Source organism: Meriones unguiculatus, chromosome 2 (genome assembly GCF_030254825.1).
Source record: "Meriones unguiculatus strain TT.TT164.6M chromosome 2, Bangor_MerUng_6.1, whole genome shotgun sequence".
NCBI lineage: Eukaryota > Metazoa > Chordata > Mammalia > Rodentia > Muridae > Meriones > Meriones unguiculatus.
In genome coordinates this window covers 145,775,009-145,790,959 of record NC_083350.1, presented here as the reverse complement: position 1 = coordinate 145,790,959, position 15,951 = coordinate 145,775,009, and positions in this window count along the sequence as shown.

Sequence of the window (15,951 nt, the reverse complement as noted above, 5' to 3'; positions counted from 1 at the left end):
GAGTGGCTGCGTCTGTGCATCCCACATAACCGGAAGAAGAACAGGAGGCCACCAGAGCTCAGCTTATCAGCATGTACTCTCACGTGACAACGGCGTCTACCATTTCATCATCCCTAAACAGACGCTAGATGGACATGAGTGAGGGGACGCTTTCGCCCATGGCATCCGATCCACAGATACTTCCGAGTCAAAGCACTTGGCTGTGCATTTCTGTCCCATCGCTGTGCATCACTGATCCACCCACAGACCCCTGTGGGAACAAACTGCTTCTCACCCAGTAGGCATCCTTCTCCCCTCGCCCAGAATCACAGACGACACCAGGCACTTGCTTTCCTACTTCCCTGCAGCCCTAGCGACCTGGCTTCCTGTGGCTCAGGCTAGACCACAGATGCAGAGAAGAAATGCTAGCAGCTTGACTGAGCAACTGAGAAGACAGGGATCTAATGCTCTCCATGACCCTCCCTACACCTCTAGCCTGAACTCTGCACTTTAAAACATCTTTCTTAAAAGAATATTTCAAAGCTGTCTCAGATTTAGGCTCCTCAAACCTGTGACACTGTTTGCCCCCAGATAAGATAATGGCACAGAAAAAGAATTCTTCCCTGACTCTTCCCTCCTCCTTAGAAGAGTCCACGGGTCTTGATTATTATAGCAAAACTAGCCATGAGTTAATCTTGTGAATGCTCAAGGAATCCTAGATCCTCTTCCCCTTGACATCATTTAGCTATGAGCCAACCCTGGGACCATCTTTCCCAAGACTTATTGCTTCAAAAGAGAAATTCACAGCACAGACTCCTTTTTCTCTGTCACCCAGCAAAAGGCTTTCAGGACATGGATATGGTAGAGGTAATCTGCTCAGATCTGAATTTGGGAATGTGAGACCAAAAATGTCATGTAGTGTCTCTGTCTACTGGCTGAAATCACTCTTAGGCTTCCTGTTTTGTTTTGTTTTGTTTTGTTTTGTTTTGTTTTGTTTTTGAGACAACTTTTCTCTGTGTAACAGCCCTGGGTCTCCTGAAACTTACTTTGTAGACCAGACTAGCCTCGAACTCATCCACCTGCCTCTGCCTCTTGAGTGCTGCGATTAAAGGCATGCTGTATGGAAAAAGCAACCTAGAAAGGGGGAAGAATGAGCCCAACATGTGGAGAGACACACACCTTTGAGCCAAAGCAGGCAGCCTGATACCTGGGACGGGGTCCTGACACTGAGCAACTTCAGCCTTTCTCCCTCCATCATCCTCGGGTTCCTATATAACTTAGCCTTGCACCCACATCATCGCTGGCTCCAGCTGGGTAAATGGGATTTCATTTACTCATCAGTGAGATGAAGAAGCAAATGTCTTTTCTGCCCCTCAGATGTTACCCTTCCTTAAATATCATTTTCTTTTCTGCATGCCTTGCTCCAAGGAGCCAGACTCTTGCCCTGTGACCTTTGATTCCTGCTGTGATCTGGCACTCCCATGGTTCACATCCTTATTCCGATGTATGCCATTGGCAAACTCAGCCTCACAGGGTTTCTAGGGATAAGTGAGCTGCTCTTGTAGAACAAGTAATAGGACTCTTCCCACACAGGAAGCAGTGGATCCTCGTGGCTGTGACCATACAGGCAAGCATTCCCATCATAAGCTCTGGACCACAAGACAAAAGGCTTTGAGCAACCCCATACAGAAAGGCAAAGAAGATGGACATCAGAAGAAGGAGAAAATAGGGAACAGTACAGGAGCCTGCCACAGAGGTCCTCTGAAAGGCTCTACCCTGCAGGGTATCAAAGCAGATGCTGAGACTTTTGGCCAACCTTTGGGCAGAGTGCAGGGAATTTCATGAAAGAAGTAGGAAATAATAAGATCTGGAGAGGACAGAATCTCCACAAGGAGAGCAATAGAACCAAAAAATCTGGGCACAGGAGTCTTTTCTGAGACTGATACTCCAACCAAGGATCATTGATGGAGGTAAACTAGAAATCCCTGCAGAGATGTTGCCCATGACAGCTCAGTGTCCAAGTGGGTTCCATAGTAACGGGAACAGGGGCTGTCTCTGACATGAACTGATTGGCCTGCTCTTTGATCACCTCTCCCTGAGGGGGAGCAACCTTACCAGGCCACAGAGGAAGACAATGCAACTACCCCTGATGAGACCTGATAGACTAGGATCAGAAGGAAGGAGAGGAAGACCTCCCCTATCAGAGAACTTGGGGAGGGGCATGTGTGGAGAAGGGGAAGGGAGTGTGGGATTGGGAGGAGAGGAGGGAGGGGGCCACGGGGGAATACAAAGTGAATAAAGTGTAATTAATAAAAATTAAAATTAAAAAGATGTAAAAAAAAAAAAGGCTTGGAGCAATCCCATGTCCTACTTTGAATTCCAATGCCTATCTCGTAAGTCCTTCTGGACCCTTCCAGTCATACTTCACCTGAAACTAAGCCAATCTCCATTCTTCATCCTCCTATCACACACACACACACACACACACACTCACACACACACACACATACACATCACAACGAAAGCCGTATTCATATAAGGGACTTGATCCTGATCAGTGGTTTGTGTTCTAAGGTGCTGTAAGCCACTCAAGTGCAGCTACAAATGAACAGAAAACATGGACCTTTTGAGTGCCTGCTAGTCTGTCTAGCAAGCACTCGAAAGTTTAGAGTAGAAAATTACTAACAGTCAAGTTTGCCTACAAGATCCTAAACCTAAGATGCTTTCAGCAGGATGTAAAAGGTAGAGATGAACCAGGAATGACTTTTGTTGAGAAAAAGACAAATGAATGTGGCAGGAGGAATGACAAAGCCATAATGACTGTAAGACTATCTCCTCATGACCTATTCAGTAGGAGGGAAGGGGTGAAGGGTCAATGGTCATGTGCTGGGGCTACAAAGACCGTTCTCTGCTCTCAGAGTCAACAATTAAAGACTAATGCATAGCCATGCAAATATGCATTTGTGGTACTTACTTTATTTTTAACTATGTAATTATTTATTGATGCCTTTTTCCTGCATAGGTGGGCATGTTCTGTGTGTCGATCTTTATTCCCTGCTGGAACTCTATCACTAGAACATAGATTTTTAGAGCCAGGTATTACAAATTAATTCTTCAGGCAGACAAGTGGATGGATGGATGGATGGATGGATGGATGGATGGACAGATAGACATCAGTCACCTTTAGAAGCCCCCACTCTACTCTTTGTTCTAACTAAACTAAGTAAATTAAGCTGTTTTTTTTTAATGGCAGCTACAAGATGCATCATTCAACTAAAATTTATTTTTGTAATTGTAAACAAAACTGATATTAGCAATGAAAATTAAAAGAACAATTTTTGAAGTATAATCCAGGCCAATAATGCTGATCAGACTAATAAAGTATAGGAAAACAACAGAGAGAAGTGGAAAAGAGGCAAATTCAGAATCCCCTTGAAATTCTCTCTCTCAGATGATTTTAATCAGGTAAAAGCCATGAATTCCCTTTTTCTAGGCCAGGTCTGCTCTAAGCCTGATTGCTAAAATCATACTCCATGGTAAAGTGAGACATATGTTTGTCAGGATTCTCTAAAGGAGCAGGACTGATATAATAGATGCATACACATAACTTATGAAATTGACTTACAAGGGGTGGTTGTAGATCTGGAAAGGCTGAGAACCCAGTAGCTGCTCAGACTATGAGGCAGCACACACCTCTGCAGTTCTCTGGTACTGAAGGCCTGGAAGGTTCCTCTAGAAATACTGGTCTTCAGTCTATGGAGGTAAACTAGAAACCCCTGCAGAGATGTTGCCCATGACAGCTCAGTGTCCAAGTGGGTTCCATAGTAATGGGAACAGGGACTGTCTCTGACATGAACTGATTGGCCTGCTCTTTGATCACCTCTCCCTGAGGGGGGAGCAACCTTACCAGGCCACAGAGGAAGACAGTGCAAATACTCCTGATGAGACCTGATAGACTAGGACCCCAAAGAAGCTGGCTCTAATATTGGAGATGGAATGGAGGAGCATTGTAGAGAGAATATCTTGTGTATTGTATGGACTATTGCCTGTCAGATTAAAAAAAAAACCTATGGCCTATAGGAAAGGGTAAAATAGACAGTGGGATATTTGCCAGGCAGAAATTATTCTGGGATAGAGCCAGGTGAGGGAGATTTGCCCAGGAAGACATGAAAGAGGACAGACACATGGTACCTGAGCATGGTACCTGAGCAGAGGTAATCAGCCATGTGGCAGAACTTAGATTAGAATAAATAGGTTATTAAGTTATGAGCGAGTCAGGGAATGAGCCTAGCTGTATGGCATAGATATTTGTAAATACATTTTGAGTTTCATGAGTCATTATTCAACAGAGCGGTAGAATAGATGAACTTGCTAGCAAGAGTGAGGGCAAGCAGGCAAAGAAGCAAAAGCTTCATTCTTGTGCGTCCTTTTACCTTGGCTGCCACCAAAAGGTGCAACTCTTTTGCCTTTACCCATATTTAAAGTCCTCCTGTTTCAAATAATCTAATCAAGAAAGCTACCCCCACACACAGACTCATATTTAGTTAATCCCAGATCTAGTCAGGTTGACAACAAAGATTATTCATCACAAGTAGTTAGCATGCTGATAGAGGACCCTCTGTTCTTGTGTCCCCCCCGGATTGGGCTGCCTTGATTTGCAACTGTGATCACTCTGAGAGACTATGGGAAGAGCTCAGATGATCAGAGTTAGAAAACAAATGACATGTTAAAAATCTAAAGGAATTTTATTTCATTCTCAGATCACCCTAGCAAATTCCAGAAGGTGAGCAGCAGTCTACACTCCCAAGGAGCACAGGTAAGGAAGGCAAGATCAGCCTAACATCAGAGATTCCATGCTCCATGCCCCTGTCACACTGACATTGTAGCAGATGGTTTCCTACTTCTCCGTGCCATACCTCTTCCATCACTTTGCTCTTGGTTTTTCTCAAAAGCCCTTAACCACCACCAGCACCCCCAAAATTCCTAGTGCTGGAGATGGCTCAGTTGGTGAAATATTCACCATGCAAGCATGAGAGCTTGAGTTCAACCCCAATAGCTCAAATTTAAAAGCGAAGTGTGGCAGTATGCACCTGTAATCCCAGCACTGAAGAGGCAGAGGTAGGCAGAGGCCTGGGACTTCCTGTACAGCCTAACCTACCTGGAAGCTCCAGACCATTGTCTCCATCATGCTGGCAGACACTCAGGAAAACAAGGCTCCTGAAGGGAGAGATGGCAGTGTCGAAGCTCCTCCCCCACCTTTTCAAGCTCTTCATCAGGTAGGTGTTAGACAACAAAGGAAGACTTTCATGACAAGAGGAGTATTGACCTAGAGTGCTTACTGAACTGCAGCATATCTCTGTCCATCACAAGGTTTTCCTCCACATATTATCAAGTTGCATACACACAGTGATTTGATATCAAAAGGTCATGCCTGCTTTGATTGTTATGAGTGATGACATTATTTCCCAGGAAAATGTATTCCCTTGTTCAGCCAATCCAGCCCTGGGAAGGCAAATGACCAGAGTTTATATAACTTCTCATCTATTTATTTTTTATTGACTTAAAAATTTTTGTTTTTTTATTTATTCTATGTTTATATAATTTCTCATCTATTTATTTTTTTGACTGACTAAAATGTAATATTTTTTTATCTCATTGACTCAATGAGAATGATAAAATATGCTTTTAGGATTTATATTTGAGCAATGTAATTGAAAAGATTCACAATTTCAGCTTTCCTTGGGTGCAAGGGCAGGAGAGAGACTGTTCCCCATATTAACTGGCAACTCACAAGGGAGGAGATGAGGCAGAGATGCATCTCCTACAAGATGTGTTAGTTACTTTTCGGTTGCTCTGATAAAATACCTCAACAGAAGCAAGTTAGGGAAGAAAGGTTGTGTTTTAGCTTATAGTTCCTGTGGAGACATAGTCCATCATGATGGGAAGGCATGGCTGCAGGAGCTTTGAATGTCAGAAAGCAAAGGGAACACATTTCACCCCCACACAGGAGGCCGTGAGGGGGATAGGAATTGGACAAAATTATAAACTTCCCAAAGCTGTCCCCAGTGAGGTACTTCCCCTAGCAAGGCTCCACCTCCTAAAGGTAGCCCAGTCTCCCCAAACAGTGGTAGCAACTGGACACTAATCTTAAAACTTCACACACACACACACAAAAGCTTAATACAAAGTCTAATAGTTTATGACAAGAATTTTATTTAGCATAAATAAGTAAATAAATGAAAGCAACAAAAATAAAAAATGTCTGCTTTTATCCAGAAAGCTGAAAAATGAGAGCCAACATAGAACCTTTTTTTCCTGGTGTCTTAGATACACTTTCTCTCCCTTGGGCTGAGTACCCAGGAGTGGGATCGCTGTGTTAGACTTTATATAGATGTCTAATTTGTTCTCTTCTTTATAAACACATGTCTATTTTGCATATTATGGGGTACATGTGAAATGTTAATACATGTGTACAATAGAAATCATCACACCTCATGAGGACAATAGAGAGAGGTGTGAGTGTGTGTATGTGTGTGTTTAAATTTTAAAAAGACAGGTTTAATTTAATTCCATGTGAGTAAAATTTATTTGGAAATGTATGAGAACATCCATCTTTGTATAGAAAAATTAGAGCGGGAGCAAATAAAAAAGATCCATTAAAGAGATTATAGAAAGTCCTTGGTTTCAATTTTAAATGTGCTTTTTTAATATTCTTTTTTAATTTTAATATTAATTACAGTTTATTCAATTTGTATCCCAGCTATAGCTCCTCCCTCATTCCCTCCCAATCCCCCTCCCTCCTTCTTGTCCTCCCATGCCCCTCCCCCAGCCCACTGATAGGGGAAGTCCTACTCCCCTTCCATCTGACCCTAGTCTATCAGGTCTCATCAGGACTGGCTGCAATGTCCTCCTCTGTGGTCTGGTAAGGCTGCTCCCCGCTCAGGGAGAGGTGATCGAAGAGCCAGCCACTGAGTTTATGTCAGAGACAGTCCCTGTTCCCCTTACTAGGACACCCACTTGGACACTGAGCTACCATGGGCTACATTTGTGCAGGGTTTCTAGGTTATCTCCATGAATGGTCCTTGGTTGGAGTATCAGTCTCATAAAAGACCCTGGGCCCAGATTTTTTGGTTCTATTGTTCTCCTTGTGGAGCTCTTGTCCCCCCAGGTCTTTCTATCTCCCCCTTTTGAATATTCTAATAAACCTCACATTCCCTAAGTGTTACTTGATTCTAATCACACAGGACCAAGCAGCTTAAACACAAATAACAAGAGACCTAATGTCACTCTAGTGCAAACAGACCTGAAATGACAATCAGTGGTCCTGTTCCTCATAATCAACTGTGCTGCCTGCTTCTCTAAGAGACTTCAAGGCTGCCCTCCATCTTATGCTCTTCATCTATAGACCAGATCAGAGGAAGAATGTGTATGTCAGAGTCCAGGCAGAAAGAATTCGTGTTAGGCTTCCAAGTTTCTGATTGTATAAATATTCATGTTTCCATACTGCATGGAATAATTAAAGTAGTGTGTTCTACTTCAAGAAAACCCACATTTCATGCTGGACCTTACCCGTAGTGATGGGGACAGGACTGTGTTTCTGCTCTCCCTTCCACATGCTTCTCATTTAGCATCTAAAAGTGACATAGCTGTGTGACAGACAACCAATAAAAGCAGGTTGATGGAAAAGATATCCCAATATTCTCCCAAATAAGTTTTCACCAAAGAGAGATTGAACTGAAGCCGGTCAGGGCATCTTTCTTGGGATGCAGGAGGAAGTTTTCACCAGGCTTGGGAGGATCACAGCAGCTTGCTTGTCATGCACTTTTGCTGAGGCAAAAGTGCAAAAAAAACGGGTGTAGGGTGACTGCAGTAAACACCCCCACCCCACGCTCCCACCCCCGCCAAAGTTCTGATAAGAATCTTATGATTTGGGAGCTGGGTCTGGTCTTAGGCATTCCTCTCTACGACATTTTCCTCATCTCACTCTCTACACTCTGCTTCTATGTCTCCAATCAACTAAATGAGAGGGAACAAGCCACATGTACTTCAAGAGCTAAAAGTGTATAATTAGGGCAAAATGAGTTGTTTTTCCATACCAGTTCTCTCTTTACTGGGCACCTATAGATTTCAAAAGAGATGCTGTGCACAAATCCTCCTGTCCCTGATGACACGGATACACAGAGCAGAGACAGTGCTAAACACCAAGTCTCTCAGATATCAAGCCCTGTCTTTTCCACTTCTGCAAATCCCCCTCCTTTGGACCCAGGATGGCCATATTTTAAGGTACACAAGGCTCCAGGGCGGCAGCAGAGCCTTTCCCCCAACGCCATCAGAAACCAAACCAGAAGCCAGGCCCTTTCGTGTTAGAAGGCACAGGCTGCAACGGCACTTGTATGCCATATAAAATGCCCTTCATTGATTTTATGACTGGGGACGCCCTTCACACAGGTAGCAGGAGAGCCACCTAACTGGACTGAAGACCCACACGATAGGAGGGAATTCATGTCTGCTACTACAAAGGTAGCCAACATCCTGTAGCAGGTGTTTCAAAGGAAAGCCTATTACTGCCATACCAGAATAATTCCCCACTGCATTCTACATGTTTGTCTTTATATCCACAGGTAAGTGTGCCTCACCCCTCACCAAAGACGGTTCCTTTTGCAGCAGATAGAGGTTACTACGGAAATCCACAACTGGTCAAAATGCAGAGAACACTGACTGTGGGATAGATGGCCACCCCCAGTTGATCAGGACCATTGGGAGGAGGGGTGTCAGAAGACCAGGGCACCTGCTGTGAACTAGTGTCATCTCTCCATGGCAGGGGATTGCATCCATAAAATCTCAGCAACGTGGCCTTCCCAAATAAGATCTGCAGCATTGACAACAGCAGCAGACATGCCAACATGTATTGAGGAACTTCCCTACCCCTAGACTAATAAACATGGGCAGTTCTGGCTGCTAAGGGAGGGGGAGTCGGTCTTTTTAGGACAAGCCCCCTGGTAGATTCTCTAATCCCAAATGGTCAGCCCTAAACACATGTACATGAGCTCCGTGGGTCATATACATACTACACAGGTGTTTATAATTTTACACATAGATACACATGTGACAATAAATAAGGGGTCATGAGTTTGAGAGGAAGGTGTGGGGTATCGATATAATTACAGTATTCATGTATGCAAGTCTCAAAAAATGTTTAAACATTATGGAAGAGATTCACCAAAAAGCCAGCCTTAAACCAGTTTCTTAAACTGACTTGAAGGCACTTTAAGAAAGCCGTGTTTTAGTTCCGCTCTGATGGACTGGCTTTGCAGACATAGGTGCTAGCAGACAAACACGCGCTGAGTGACATCTGGGGTGGGGGGTGGGGGGGTGGAAGACTGTGAAAGCCAGAGGAGCAGAGCGCTGCCTGTGAGAGTGTGTCTCACACTAAAGGCAGAAGCTCCAGCCAGAAAATCTAACCAGCGCGAGCCTGAACGTGAGCTGAGCAAGGACAAGAACAATAAGTGGGTTAAAGCAGGTGAGGAAAAGACCACGAGGCCTCATCAATACGGAAAGGACTACAGATGACTAAAGAATGCCGAGAGCAAGAGAAATAGCCTTTCCCGGGGAAGAGAGCACACCCCCAACTAGTTACCCGACACCAAAACGGTCAGTACCTACCCATGATGATATACACACTGAGCAGGTTGTATTTAGATATATGTACACGTGTACATACATACATGCAAAAACAATCAGTGAAAAAAGGCACTAATTTTAAAGAGAGCGAGGAGGGAGATACAGGAGGCACTGGAGGAAGGAAAGGGAAGGGAGAAATGATATAATCTCAGAAATATATGGAAGATTATTTAATTACATAAATAATATTTTGAAGGAATTCTTAAGCCCTCTGAGAAAATTTCGAGAAGGCTTAAAGGTTTTCAAACGACTCTGAAAAGCTTCATGACTTCTGCTGCTTACGATTTGGACAGCGCGCTCACAAGCCCATCTTACCCTCCTTCTTCTTTAACGGACCCAAAGCACCATCGTTTGTTCTGTGTGTGAACGGGAAGTATAGGGCAAGGGGCCTGAATGTGGAGGTCAGAGGACAGCTGAGCCAGCCTGCTCTCTCCTTCCACCGCGCCAGTCCTGAGGACTCAACTCAGGTCATCTGGGTTGGCAGCAAGCCCCCCGACCCCCTACGCCACGTCCGCGGCCTGTTTTATTTCAGCAACTAGTTTCCTAGGTTTCAAAAGTAAAAACCCCCTATGGGTAGCAAAAGCCCCCGATAGGCTGGCCATGATCACTCCGTTTATCTTCAGCGCACTCTGTCAAGAAGCGGCATTTCCAAGCGGGGACTGCGGCCCACCTTCATAGCCTGCGGCCCTAACGGCTGCAAGACTCTCCATGCCGCTGTTCCCAGGCCTTTTCGGGTCTCTCGGGTCTTTGCCGTTCACAGAGGGACACAAGTGGAAGCGTTTTGGTGCGTGGCAATTGATGCCTGTCCAAACATTGTGGAGTAATAAGCCGCAGGAGACACGGAAGCTTTAACCAGGCGAAGTCAGGGGAACAAACAGCGTTCTGAGTGGATTATTCCAAGCCCACACCCAGGCAGGGCTGACTTACAGCTTTTCTTCCTCACAATGATACTATAAATAAAGCCCAGCCGTTCCTGTCCTCCTGTAATCCCTCCCATTGTGTGGTTTTCTGTGCAGTCTCACGCAATTGGTGTGGTCTACACTGGAGGCTCTGGAGCTGGCTGGAGGGCCACCTGTTGTCCTCACATAAACCAGGGGACGTGGGGGACCTCGCAGGTCCATGGTAAGTGAGTATCTGAAGTATAAGTAACGAAAAATCTTGATAAAGAAAAAAAATTGCAAAGTTGAAGTTAAAACATAACCAGTGTGCCTTCAAAGAAGGAAAAAAAAACCTAAGTCGCCATCCAATCGAATACTTCTCTCTTTTTTCTTTTGCTTCACTTAGCAAAAATAAGAATAAATAAAATAAAATATTTTAAAAAAAGAAGAAAATGCTTCCTATAAGGTGGTATCCTGCGCCTCTCAAAGAAGACAGCCAGTGGTAGCTATCGGAAGATGAGGGGTGGCCGGACATCCTTCAGGAGTGAAAACACTGCAGCGCTGTGTGGTGCTTTCAGCTGGAGTGACAGGTGGGACTGAACCTGGACGGGGCATGACTGGGCTGCTTCTCATTGAAATTCCTCACCTCTATAAACAACTCTAAGACACAGACAGCGCTGCGTGTGCACTTGGTTTCCTGGAATTTACATATACATCTGTTGTAAGAAAGAAAGATTAAGCATCACCTCCAGGCCATGCTCCATTCAACTGCCTTTACTGGTTCCCTTTCATTTCAGACCTTTCTAAGTCAGCCTGAGTGCACGGAGCCGTGGGAGGGTGTGGGAGCGAGCAGTGATGGCAAGGCTACCTGGCAGGCGGCCACCTCGCCACTCCTCTGCTCATAACACAAGCTAATGAGCCTGCCTGACTTAAAACAGATAATGAGAAGTCAACACGCTCATAACACGGGGGAAGATGGGGATGTGGGAAGTGTTTAATCTGTCCTTCGCCACTGCTCTGGACGTTTTTGGAAACTTCTCATGTCGTAGGGCTGGAGCTGTGGCCCAGCGGGCAGAGGGCTTGCTTTGACTGCACAGTCCTGGCTTCAGTCCCCATCGCCACAAAAAAAAAAAAAAAAAAACAAAAACAGCTGTGGTGGTGGTGGTGGTGGTGCAAACCTGTAATCCCACGTTTTCAGTGGTAAAGGCAGAAAGGCCAGGGTCTCAGCCTCATCCTTGTCTACAAAGCAGTGTGAAGCCAGCCTGAGATACGTAAGATTGTGTGAAAGAAAGAAAGAAAGAAAGAAAGAAAGAAAGAAGGAAGGAAGGAAGGAAGGAAGGAAGGAAGGAAGGAAGGAAGGAAGGAAGGAAAGGAAGGAAGGAAGGAAGGAAGGAAGGAAGGAAGGAAGGAAGGAAGAAAGAAAGAAAGAAAGAAAGAAAGAAAGAAAGAAAGAAAGAAAGAAAGAAAGAAAGATTTTAAAAATAGAAGAACTTATTCTGTGCCAAAGAGGACTATTTTGGCAGAAATAAAAGCAGCGCTGTCTATGGACCCTAAAAATGAAAATAAGTGCCAGCTTAATACTGAATAACTGAATAGATGCAGTAAGAATCAGTGTGTGTGCATCTGTGTGTGTGCATCTATGTGTGTACGTGTGTGTGTGTGTGTGTGTGTGTGTGTGTGTGTGTGTGTGTGTGAGTGTGCGCGCGCTCATACATGCACTTCCTGTAAGTGATCCCGCAAAGGCTGATGTAGATTTTTGGAACATAAAAATGGATAAAAAGCGTTCGTGTCTATGTTATTCTGTAGATTCTGTACTCTTTACCATTCATGAGGGGAGATTTTGATCTGTCACTGACTGCCAAAGGACTTGGCTGCTCCTGGGTCTGCCTAACAAATGTGATAGATACTCCTTTGACAAAATCTTTTTCTCGGCAAGAGGTGACAAAGCAAGACATTTTGGAAGAAAAAAAGAAAATAACAGAAAGCTCTGCTCAAAATTTTGGGAATTAAAAACAAAAACAAAAACAAAAACAAAATCCATTTAGCCAATGTGTTGACGGCAGGCTCTGAACACCATCACTTGGGAGGCAATGGTAGATGGACCTTTATGAATTTGAGGCCAGCCTGATCTACATAGTGAATTACAAGCCAGCCAGAGCTACACAGTGGCCTCTGTCTCCATCAATCATCAATCAATTAAATTTTCTAAAATTCCAGAAAACACCCATGGATTCCAAGCCACCGTGTGCTCCCTGAGAAGCCTTCCATTCTACACTAGACGGCACACCGTCACCAGCACCAGCTAAGCTAGTCCTCGGAGCCAGAGGTCATCCTCGACAGGCAAGCCTGCAGGATGTCGGCGGTGTCTCCAGGTCTCTGTAACTACTCAAAAGCTGGGAACTTTCCTGGGTGAACTGTTCAGAGGGCACGTAGGCAGACACGTGCCGCTCCAGCTGCAGAGTTATATGTTGGCGATAGCCAGCCCCAAGATGCTGGGGAGCTATCTTCTATCTTCTAAGTGGAGTATCATTCCAGATTTTAACCAGCAAGGAGTGTGTGTGTGTTCCCACTGTGGTCCTCACAGCACCTGGTCGTTGTGTTGGCACCTACACAGTCCTAACAGCAGCGACTGCTCACTCGCAGTTCATGTCTGCCCTGCGGAAAACTTCCTTTCACTCTCTTCTGTTTAACTGAGCACTTATTTGCATATAACGGTGTCTATGGATCTTTCTTCAGGATACAAGATTGGGGCCTTTGTTTCATTTTTGTTTTAGCCCTTGTGTGTTTGTAGCTATTTTTACCACCCTTCTTGTGTCTTCTTGTATCTCTTTTGGAGAACATAAGCATTTAATTTTAATGGATATCAATTAATCAGTGTTTTCCTTTATAGACCATTCTTTTTATTATTATTATTATTATTATTCTTTTGGCTTTTTGAGACAAGATCCTCTGTGTAACTTTGTCCCAGACTCACTTTGTAGACTAATCTGGCCTCAAACTCACAGGGATCTGCCTGCCTTTGCCTCCCTGAGTGAGAAGATTAAAGAGGTGCACCACCATGCATAGCGTATAAACCATTCCTTTACTGCTGCATCTAAGAAATCATTGGTCAAAGAGACCTTCTTATTTATTCTCTTGTATAAGGCTTACATTTTCATTTTATATGACATGTGATCCATTGTGGATTGAATTTCTGATACAGTGGACAGTAAGGGTGAAGGTCACTGTCATGTGGAGATAGAGTCGTCCCTGCTCACACTGTCCACCACACCTTGGCTTTCCCTTTTTCACCCATCAATTGATCTTTGTTCATCTAGTCCTGGTTCTACATGCTGTACCTTTGACTCATATATTGGTTTTACATTAATTTCTTTGGATAGCTTTGTAAAATAAACTTTTACTACATTTGTAAAGTACTATACTTGTTTTGACATTTGCTCTAGACTCAATATAGATGAGCATAAAAGTCATTTTATAAAGGCATATATATAATATTATATTTTCTGAGCAAAGACTCCCTGCTACCCTAAAATGAAAACCCCTTCAGTTATTTTGGTAAACAGTTACATTGTGTATTTGTTCTGCCTTTTCACACATTTGCTCAGAAACTTCCTATTGTTTCCAGAACTAACTCGAGATAGAGTAAGCATCTGGAAATGAGGATGTAAGAAACAACTGTAGATGCACAGCTGTCTCTCATTCTGTACGGACAGATGCCTTCAACAAAAGGAGTTACAGAAAGGCATATTTCATCTCAACTCTACATTATAAGAGACTTTGAAAAGAAGGAAAAACTCAACACAGAGTTAGCAAAAGGAAAGAAATAATGACGATTAGAACAGAAATAAAGAACAGAAAAAACTTAACAAACCTTATATGGAAAAAAAACAGAACAGCTAAAGCAATTCTATACAATAATAAAACTTCTGGAGGTATCTCCGTCTCTAACCTCAAGCTATCTACACAAAATAGAAATAAAAACTGCATGATACTGGCATAGAAATAGACTGGTTGACCAATGGAATTGAATTGAAGACCTAAAAATAACCCACGCACCTATGCACACCTGATTTTTTTTTTATTATGAACACACCTGAATTTTGTCAAGGGAGCCAAAGCCATACAATGGAAAAAAAGACAGTATCTTAAATAGTGCTGGTCTAACTGTATGTCTACATGTAGAAAAATGCAAATAGATCCACATTTATCACCCTGCATAAAACTCAAGTCCGAGTGGATCAAAGACTTCAACATAAAGCCCATATATACTTAATCTGCTAGTAGAGAAAAAATGGATAAGAGCCTTGAACTCAATGGTACAGGAGACAACTTCCTGAACAGAACACCAACATCTCAGGCTCAAAGATGTATAATTAATAAATAGAACCTCTTGAAACTGAAAAGCTTCTGTAAAGCAAAGGATACTAACAACAGAACAAAATGGCAGTCTACAAATTAGAAAAAGAGCTTCACCAAGCCTACATCCAACAAAGAGCTAATATCCAGAATATATAAAGAACTCAAGAAATTGGATACCAACATAGCAAATAATCCAATTAAAAAATGGGATACAGAGCTAAACAAGAATTCTTAACAGAAGAATCTCGAATGGTGAAAAAGCACTTACAGAAATGCTCAATGTCCTTAGTCATCAGGAAAACGCAAAGCAAAAAGATAAGATTCCATCTTATAGCTGTCAGAATGGCTAAGATCAAAAACTCAAGAGACACCACATGCTGGTGAGGATATGGAGAAAGGGGAACCCTCCTCCATTGCTACTGGGAATGTAAATTAGTACAACCACTTTGCAAATCAATCTGTTACTTTCTCAGAAAACTGGGAATAGCCCTACCTCAAGACCCAGCTTTACCACTCCTGGGCATACACCCAAAAGATATTCTACCATACCACAAGGACATTTGCTCAACTATTTTCATAGTAGCTTTATTCGTCATAGGCAGAAACTGGAAACAACCTAGATTTCCCTCAACCGAAGAATGGATAAAGAAACTGTGGTACAAAACAGAATACTACTCAGCCATTAAAAACAAGGAAATCATGAAATTTTCAGGCAAATAGATGGAACTAGAAAAAAAAATCATCCTGAGTGAGGTAGCACAGACCAGAAAGACAAACATGGTGTATACTCACTGATAAGCAGATTTTAGTCATCTAGTACAGGATAGACATACTACAATGAACAGACTCCAAGAAGCTAAGTAACAAGGAGGACCCAAGGGGTGACTCATAAATCTCACTCAGAAGGGGAAGTAGAATAGACAGAGGTAGTGATTAAAGAGTGGGATCAAGGTAGAAGAGGTAGTGCAGAGAAAAATAAGGGTGGAGAGCAAACGTGGGGAGAGAAGGGACAGGAGGGCAGCAGGCCTTCAGAGAAAAGAGAAACAGTGGGTGG